Genomic DNA, 9,801 nt, shown 5'->3' on the forward strand with positions numbered 1-9,801 from the left:
GTGCTATAAGGAAGCAACTTTTTGCAGGAGGCCCCTTGTCTCGTCACTTTAGCAAAGCTATATTTTAACTTAACCTTTATACCAGGTGTCCCCATGCTTCACTCATTTCCAGCCCAAGCACACCTCTCACATCTTTTCATCACACAATGCCTTGTCTAACTTGTTGATTCTTTTCTTAGATCAAAGAAGTAGGAATGAAGAATAAGTAATTAATGGATGACTAGATCTTTTCCCCGGCTTCCCCTTCAGTAATCCCATGAGCAGACAGTGTGAACAAGACAGCATCTTAAAGAAAGATCGTTTTGACAATATTGATTCTTTCAGTCCAAGAATGTGATACATCTTGCCATCTGTTTGCGTCATCTTCGATTTCTTTCATCAGCGTCTTATAGTTTTTAGAGTACTAGTCTTTTGTCTCCTTAGGTAGGTTTATTCCTAGGTATTTTGTTCTTTTTGATGTGGTGGTAAATGGGATTGTTTTCTTGATTTCCCTTTGTGATCTTTCATTGTTAGTGTATAGAAAAGTGGCACTATTTACAATAGCCAAGATGCGGAAACAACCTAAATGTCCATGGACAGATGAATGGATAAACAAGATGTGGTACATACAAACAATGGAATATTACTCAGCCATAAAAAAGAATGAAATTATGCCATTTGCAGCAACACGGATGGACCTATATTTAGTGAAGTAAATCCGACAGAGAAAGACAAATATCATATGATATCACTTATATGTGGAATCTAAAAAAATGGTACAATGAACTTACTTACAAACAGAAACAGACTCACAGACATAGAAAACAAACTTATGGTCACCAAAGGGAAAAGGTGGGGGGAGGGATAAATTAGGAATTTGGGATTAACAGATACACGCTACTATATATAAAATAGATAAACAACAAAGACCTACTGTGTACCACAGGGAACTATATTCACTATTTTGTAATAACCTATAATGGAAAAGAATCTGAAAAAAAATATATATATATGGCTGAATTACGTTGCTGTATACCTGAAACTAACAACATTGTAAATCAACTATACTTCAATTTTAAAAAATAAATAAAAATTAAAAATAGAAAGATCACAAGGAGTCAACAACAAATGGGAGATGGCAACTAATCAGATCCCCTACCTTGACGATTAACTGAGATTATTTCCGCTTTCTCCCTTTCAAAACTGTCATGACCGAGCAGAATCTTTGGAGCTGGTTCTTGGATATGAGTCTTCCTTCTCCTCAGGTTGCCAGTCTCCTGAATAAAGCAACCTTTCCTGTTCCAACCAACACTTGTCTCTTGATTATTGGCTTTTGAGAGGTGAGAAGCCAAACCAGAGTTCGGTAACGCATATGTTAAATACATATTTGCTGAGTGGAGAATGCTCTTTTGAATTCCATCCTGAAGATGGTTCTCATTCAGTTAGTGTTCCTTTTCAAGGCTCACTTTGGGGGCCCCAAGCCTGCCCTTCAAGCTCCCTGGAGGTGGTATCGTGGCATCTAATTGCACGTGTGTCCCAATCATGCCAATAACTGAGGGATTTCCCCCCTCCATCCATCTAATTAAAGTCAATAAAATAAATAGATCGAAGCAGCATCCTGGTTTGAAGGCCATTTAAAGGCATGAGTGTAATATAGGAATACATCGTTGAAGCATAACGTCTTCCCAGGGACAGTTTGCGCAAGAACATGTGAGCAACAGAGAAGAAAAGTGAATGACAGGGGTGAATGATAGGCTCTCTCTAGGGATGGAGAACCCAGGTACAGGATGGAATTTTGTGGGTTTGGACCCAAAAAAGCGTCTTCTGAAGTGTGGTAGAGGCTCAAGTGGTTACCCGTCCACCAAATATCCATGCTCCCTGTCTACTGGTTGAGTCTCTGTGGAGAGGTGGCTTCTGCAGCCGTATCTCTGTTAGACAGCTCCCTACCCCCAACCTGGGGACTGAGATGGGACCATGGGATGCAGTCTGGCCGACGAAGTGTGTATAGACGTCATGCATTTATTTCTGGCCAAGAGTCCAGAAGTGGGCATGACTTCTCTTATGGACTGAATCGTGTCCTCCCAAAATCCACATGTGAAGCCCTCAGCCCCAGTGTTTAAGAATGCAACTGTATTTGGAGATAGAATCTCTAATGAGGTCGCTAGGGTGGGTCCTGATTCCATAGCACTGGGGTCCTTTTAAGAAGAGGAGATCAGGACACAGACGCACACAGAGGGACAACCACGTGAGGACACAGGGAAGAGACGGCCGTCTACACATCCAGGAGAGAGGCCTCGGGAGGAACCAGCCCTGCCCACACCTGTCTCAGATTCCAGCCTCTAGAACCTGTGAGGCAATAAGTACCCATTGTTTGAGCTTCCCTGTCTGGGGTATTTGGCAGCCCAAGCAAATAAATCCACTTTCTCCACCTTCTCTACTCTGATTAAAGAACGACGATGTCCTGGTGAACCTGGACACAAGTGTCGCAAACGTATTGGGCACAAAGTGGAAAGGGGCAGGGTCTCCGCACCAGCTCTTGGGGGACATCACCAGCTAACCAGAAACAATCATTTTGGACATAACACGGGCTATCCGTTAATAACACTGAGATTTGGGAATTCATCATTTAAAGCTTCGCATTACCCTAACTAATAAAGCATGTTTTGCCTACACAGGATGCTTTGTTTTTGGTCAAGTGACGCAAGATCAGGTGAGGATGGGTCATACAACTTTGCTGTACATCCCCCATCAAAACAGTCCTTCCTTGAGTTCCCTGAGAGGGATCTTGAGTGCGGGACCCATACTACATGGTCGGGGTCTGGGTGTTCTTGTCTGAGTAATGAAGGTTCCCGTTAAGCTGGAGTTCAGTTGCCTTCCCGGCTAGAGTTGCTTTATGAGAGTCTTCAATGTCGTTAATAAGCTGAGACCTTTGGGTCCCAATACAAAGGGAGAAGATAATTTATTTTGGACAGAATTTTGTTTCCTAAAGCTCCATGTTTCATTCCATTTTAAAGGGCATTTCAGCAAATGATGTATGAAATGAAAAAAAAAAAGTCTGTATGGTTTCACATAAAGGGCATGCATAACTAGAGAACAACTCTGAAATGATTTGGAAAAATGGCTATTTTTCTTTTAAAAAATTAAAGGCTTTGGATAAATTCATGTCAATTGGCCAAACATTATGTGCTTGTTATGTGCAAGGCATCGCATGGATTCACTGGTAAATAAAATATTTTTAAGAAATGTGCAGTCCCATTATCCAGTAGGCGAAGGAGTCAGGCACACACAAAGTTACACAGAAGTGGATTATGATGTCCTCTTGAGGAGAAAGAGAGCAAGGGGAAGAGATATAGAAGGAGAAAAGTGTGTGATATTTTCAAGAAAGGGAGAGCGACTGTTTTTGTTTTTAAGTGGATTAATTAATGTCATAGTTGTAGAGGAAGAAAATGACATATATGATACCTACATAAAGAGTTGTATAGATAGATACATATATATTGTTTAATATAAGACCTCTAATGCAATTTGCAGCATGAATTCATTACGAAGACGTACTGCATTGGATAGTCCTTCCCCCCACTCCCCCCACAAAATAAAGGTATGTCCAAATCCTAACTTCCAGAACCTGTGAATGCAACCTTATTTGGAATCTGCTGCAGGAAGAGTTGTTTATGGGGACCATGTTCCCAGGGCTGGCTACCACTCTCTTGGTAAAATATGCCCCCTGGGAGAGCAAGTTGGCGTCTGGTGTCTCCTGAGGAGCCAGCATCAAACTGTCCTCCTGAGAGTCCTGTGTGGCAATGTGCAGTGCTCGAGCTTCCTGCAGCCGTAGAGCCAATGCATTTTAAGATGACAAGACACCTTTAAGATTTTCTCAGTTGATCGGCGAATCCTACCTAGGAGGAAGATAAGGTCTAACAAAGGAAGTGATTCTCAGCACCACCGTGGTGCGCCTTGGTCCTGGCGTCAGGTGTCACGCCTTGCTGCTACACCAAGCTTGTAGAAGGTAATTTTCGTTAAGTTGGAATTTAATTAATGTCATAGTTGTAGATGAAGAAAATGACATATATGATACCTACATACATACATAGTTGTATAGATAGATACACATATACATGCATAGATGGATGGATAGATATCAAGAGATGATAGATAACAGATTAATAGATAGACACAGATGATAGATGAATGATAAATATTGATAGATGATAGATATTGATAGGTAGGTGGATAGACAGATAGATGATAGATACTGATAGGTGGATAGATTGATAAATATTGATAGATAATAGTGACAGATGTTGATATGTAAATAGATATATACATACATAGGTGAATAGTTAGATTTATAGTTAGATAGATATTGATAGATACTTATAGACGGATAGGTAGATAGATAGAATGTAGCAATAAAACGCACCTACCTGAAAATATAGAGTTAATAAAAAACAGAACATGGGTTTTGTATTCTCAAACACTGAGGCAAAGGAAATAATGGTAATGAGAAAGCAAAGAATGGCAAAAATAAAAATGTTTTTTCCTGAATCTCCCTTCCAGCAAAAGAGAATTAGGTGCAAGCAGAATACTGATTCTGTGCATGTGCCTAGACAATGGAATAGGGGACTATTACACGGAGACGAGAATCAGCGCCGAGTGTCTGAATCCGTTATTAACAGGCACAGAGCTTTCCGGCATTTTGAAGGGTTGCATGGAATCACAGTTTCTGGGGTCTTATTTTTATTTTTTATGGTCGAGTCTCCCCATTTCTATCGGATGGAACGCAACTCCGTGAGGCTTCCTTCTTGAAATAACATCTCCGCTCTCTCCCTCACGCAGGAACGAAGTAGGTGACACACAGGACACGTTTGCTTGCCTGGGGTCGGAACCATGAAGGGGCAGGAGTCTTGCGATGCTCCGGCTGGGGGGTGGGTGCCCTGCTGTCCCTCACCACCTAGAGGGATGTGGGGTGGCCTGGCATCTCGGGGACCTTGGGCGGCCCAGAAAGGCTTCCCTGTAGCTGTGAGGATTCCATAGGCGGTGGGGCGGGGCGGAGGGTCCCTGCAGAGAAGTGAATCCTTTCTGTTCAGAGGCTGCTGCATGGGAGGGAGAGCGAGGGGGCCTGAGAAGGTCACTCACTATCCCACACTCTATCCACCCTCCCCAACCCTTCCCTTTGGGTTCCCAGCTGGTATTTGAAAGCTGTGCATGTGCTGGCTTGAGAGATGGCAGACACCTCAGCTCTCCTGGCAAAGCAATGCCAGGTGTGGCCAAGACACCCCCCCAAATCCCTCCCCCTGGCATCCAACTCAGCCTCATCCCAGACTCTGACCTGCCCGCCTGTTTCCCACTTCTCCCCAGACATCTACCATCTACGAGTCTCCCGGCTTTTACTTTTGCTCTACAGCAAGTCATCAAAAGCTCACAGGAGAAAGAACCAAATAATGACCCACTGGTTTTGCATAGAGCTGTGTTTGCATATAGCTTTTCCTTCCCAGAGTGGTGAACACAAGGCACTGACATGGAAGGTACTTAATAACAACCCGAATGACGTCTGTGAACAAAGGCTGCGCAGCCTCTGAGCTCTGGGATGCATATGATAAGAGCATCCCGTCGTGTTTAGCACAGGGACAGTGAGACCACCTGCGGACGGAGGGCCACTCAACAATCCTTAACAGGTCAAAGGGGGTGATGAAACTGAGCAGGACCCAGTGGGGCTCCTGGCACAAAAGCCTTTTTGTGTCCCTCCTTTTCTTTTCTTCTTTTTTCTTTCCTCCCTCCCTCCCTTCCTTTCTGGCTGCGTTGGGTCTTCGTTGCTGTGCGTGGACTTTCTCTAGTTGTAGTAAGCAGGGGTTACTCTTCGTTGTGATGAGTGGGCTTCTCATTGCGGTGGCTTCTCCTGGTGTGGAGAACGGGCTCTAGAGCACAGGCTCAGTAGTTGTGGCATGCGGGCTCAGTAGTTGTGGCTCGCGGGCTCTAGAGCGCAGGCTCAGTAGTTGTGGCTCACGGGTTTAGATGCTCTATGGCATGTGGGATCTTCCCGGACCAGGGCTCAAACCCATGTCCCCTGCGTTGGCAGGCGGATTCCTAACCACTGCACCACAAGGGAAGTCGCATCCTCCGTTACTTGATTACAGGAAATAGGCTTCATTCAGCCCCCATGACCTTCGCTGAGTTCCAAGGAGCAGTTCAAACAGTTGCTCATCAGGGAAGGGAGGGGACGCAGAGACAAGGGAGGAACAGTCAAGGAACAACAGTGCAGCCTTGGGGCAGGTCCTGGTTCCCCCTCTAGGGATACACACGACAATATCTTTGAGTTCTTCTGCAGATACTGAAACCCCACCAGGTGGGAGAAGTTAACTGTATTCTTCCCGAAAGCACGTAGACCCCAGACCATTTCGAACCAGAAGGTTGATGATGCCGACTGCCACTTACCTCCCTACCAACCAATCAGAAGAAGGTCCACGAGCTGACCACGCCCCCTTTGAACCATGACTATAAAACTCCTCACTACCCCCTCCAGGTCGGGACACAAAGTTTTGAGGGCATGAGCCCACTGTGGCCCCCTTTGCCTGGCAGAGCAAGAAAGCTATTCTCTTCTGCTTCACCCCAAATTCTGCCTCTGAGACTCATTGTTGGGGTACAGAGGCCAAATTTCGGGTGCAGTGAGTGGTGGGGAGATATGAGAGGGTCAGGAGGTTAGTCAGAAGTAGGGGCAGTGTTGGTGTGTGTGTGTACGAGTGTGAGAGCCTGTGAACGTGAGCATATGTGTGACAATGATCATGAGTGTGTGTGTGTGTGTGTGTGTGTGCTCTCAGAAGAATGGATTGGGGCAAAAGCATCTCTCACTAACGTCTGTTCCATCCTGAATAATCTCCTCCATCGCCCCCCACCCCAGCACCCACCATGAGGCAAAACATAAAAGTTATTTCTTTTTCAGAGTCTTTGAAAGAATACACACACACACACACATATACATATAACTGAATCACTTTGTTGTACAGTTGAAACTAACACAACATTGTAAATCAACTATATTTCAAAAAAAAAAGAAAAAAGATAGGTAAGTATTTCTTTCCTTCTCTGCTTTTACTCTCTTCCTACCCACGGCATCACCATCAACTTCCCCATCACCTTCAAAGGCGGCATGTGGATGGATCCTTGGATAAAGACAAGGAGGTGTGTACACAGAATGGAATTCTATCTAGTCTTAAAAAGAAAGGAAATTATGCCATTTGTGACAACATAGATGAACCTGGAAGATATTCATCTCAGTGAAATAAGCCAGACACAGAAGGACAAGTATTGAATGATGTCAATTATGGAATGTAAAACAGTCGAACTCATGGAAGCAGAGAGTAGAACGCTGGTGGCCTGGGGCTGGGTCGCGGGGAAGAATGGGGAGAGGCTGGTCAAAGGCACAAACGTTCAGTTATGAGTAAACCCCAGGGATCTAATGTCCACCGTGGAGATGCTAGTTGATAACTGTCAGTAAGTCCTGCAGACGTAGTATCCAGCATGGTGACCACAGGTGACAATCCTGTGTTCTATACTTGAAATTTACAAAGACAGTAGATCTCAAGTGTTCTCACTACAGACACACAGAAAAGCTAACTATGTGAGGTAATGGATGTGTTAACTAACTTGATTGTGGTTGATCATTTCATGATGTATGCACATATCAAAGCGTCAGATTGTGAAACTGAAATATATGCGATTTTATGTGTCAATCGTACATCAATAAAGCTGGAAAAAAAAAGTTTCTTAGCGAGGAATTAAACAGGAATAAATTCTAGAATTAATCTTGAACGGGGGAAAAAAAAGAGGGCTGTGTCTCTTCCTTCCAACCACTGGTTCTCAACTCGGTAAACAAAGGATGTTGCAGCCACCAAGCCCTCAGCCACTGCAGCTGCCCCCAGCTGTGCCCCCTGAGGGGACTCAGGATGGAGAAAAACAGGAAACTGGCCCCAGATAGCTGAGGTGCATACCAAAGGAATGATTTCAATGACCCCAGACTCCTGCATCTTCCCATACATAGAAGAGCGCTAAATTCATTCCGTTGAGATGCCTGGTTTTCTTTCATTAACAGTAATCTTTTGAGTTCCCACTACCTAGCTTTTTTTGCAAAAATTCCTATAAATCTGGATGCTCCCTTGTCCCTTTGGAGCCGTCCCTCAGAGCTACCTGAGAGGGCTTGGGCTTGAGTCCTCAGAAACTCCACCCAATAAAGCAGAATTCTCAACTTTTAGGTTGTGCATTTTTTTCAGTTGACACTATTAAGCCAGGTATTATTTTAACTAGAAAATATGAAGTGTCAACATTTTGAGCGCCGGTTCACAATCATTTTTGAAAAAACCGATTCTGCATTTCATTGGCGTTAAAAGGGCTCCCTGACTTCCCTCTGTCAATGGTCAAGAAATACCGCGGTAGGTGGAGCCATAGCAAATCGCACCCTCTAGATGGCACCAAACACCAGCATTTTTCTATTTCACTCAGAAACACTGTTTTGGACACATCTTAGTGTTTTAAACCCTCATCTGACACTGAGCGGGTAGGTGGAAACGTGTGAACTGGTAATGATTTGTAATGGAAAGCTCTACCTGGTTCATGGAACCCAGCTACGGAATATTTATCATCACATTAGAGGTCCCCCAGGTGTGCTTAGAGTATGAGACTAAAAAGCCTATCACCTCCAGGTGAGGTCAACCAATGGGTGAGTGAAAATTGCATCATCGCCTGCCAGGGGGCACTTCTGTGAGGTAAAGACAGCAGGAAGGTGGAAAAGTCAAATGCACAGGTGTCAATGAGAGTGTGAACATTTCTGAAACATTTTCGTAATGCTTGTGGTGACCACAGTTTGTATAACCATTTACCTGTTTGGCCTATTATGCATGAAACCGCAATAATATTGGTACAGAAATCTTTTTTCTAATCCCCCTTTCCTCCCCCTGTCATTTTTTTTCTTGGTTTATATACTTAGGAGTAAAATTTCTGATTCATATGTCAGACGTTTATTTTTCAAAAGTAGTTGTACTATTTTTTATCTCACCCAGGAAGGTGTGAGGATTCCAGGTGGTCCACATCCATTGCTTGGTATTGTCAGGCTTTTAAAATTTTGTTCATTCTAGTGGTTGGGTGGTAGTATCTCACTGTTTTTAATTTAATTTAATTTATTTCATTTTTAATTGAAGTATAATTGCCATACAATATTATGTAAGTTACAGGTGTACAATATAGTGATTCACAACTTTTAAAGGTGATACTCCATGTATAGTTATTATAAAATATTGGCTCTATTCCCTGGACAGTATGTCCGTGTAGCTTATTTCATACCTAATAGTTTGTACATCTCTCTGTCATTTCACTTTGCCTCACTCTGATGACAAATGATGTTGGGCATCTTTGTTTATATGCCTATTGGCCCCATTTATACATAATTTTGTGTGTGGTGTTTGTTTAAATATTTTTGTCAATTGTTTACTGGGTTGTCTTTTATAATTGAGTTGTTTACATATTCTGAATGCATAACAAGTATACAATACCTACGTAAGTATAATACATATTTTATGTAATATTTTCTTTCAGTGTGCAGCTTATTGTTTCATTTTCTCAATAGCGTCCTTCAGAGAGCAAAAGTTCTTCATTTTGATAAAGTCCAATTTATTAATTTCTTTCTAGTGTGTTTCATGCTTTTTGTGTCCTAAGAAATCTTTGCATATTCCAAATTCAGCAAGATCTTCTCACCTGTTTTGTGCTAGAAGCTAATAGCTTCAGTGTTTACTTTTATGTCTGTGACCCATTTTGAGTTGGGAAATAAGAAAAGAC

This window comes from Balaenoptera borealis, assembly GCF_965194805.1.
Source record: "Balaenoptera borealis genome assembly, chromosome: X".
In the NCBI taxonomy this organism is placed as follows: domain Eukaryota; kingdom Metazoa; phylum Chordata; class Mammalia; order Artiodactyla; family Balaenopteridae; genus Balaenoptera; species Balaenoptera borealis.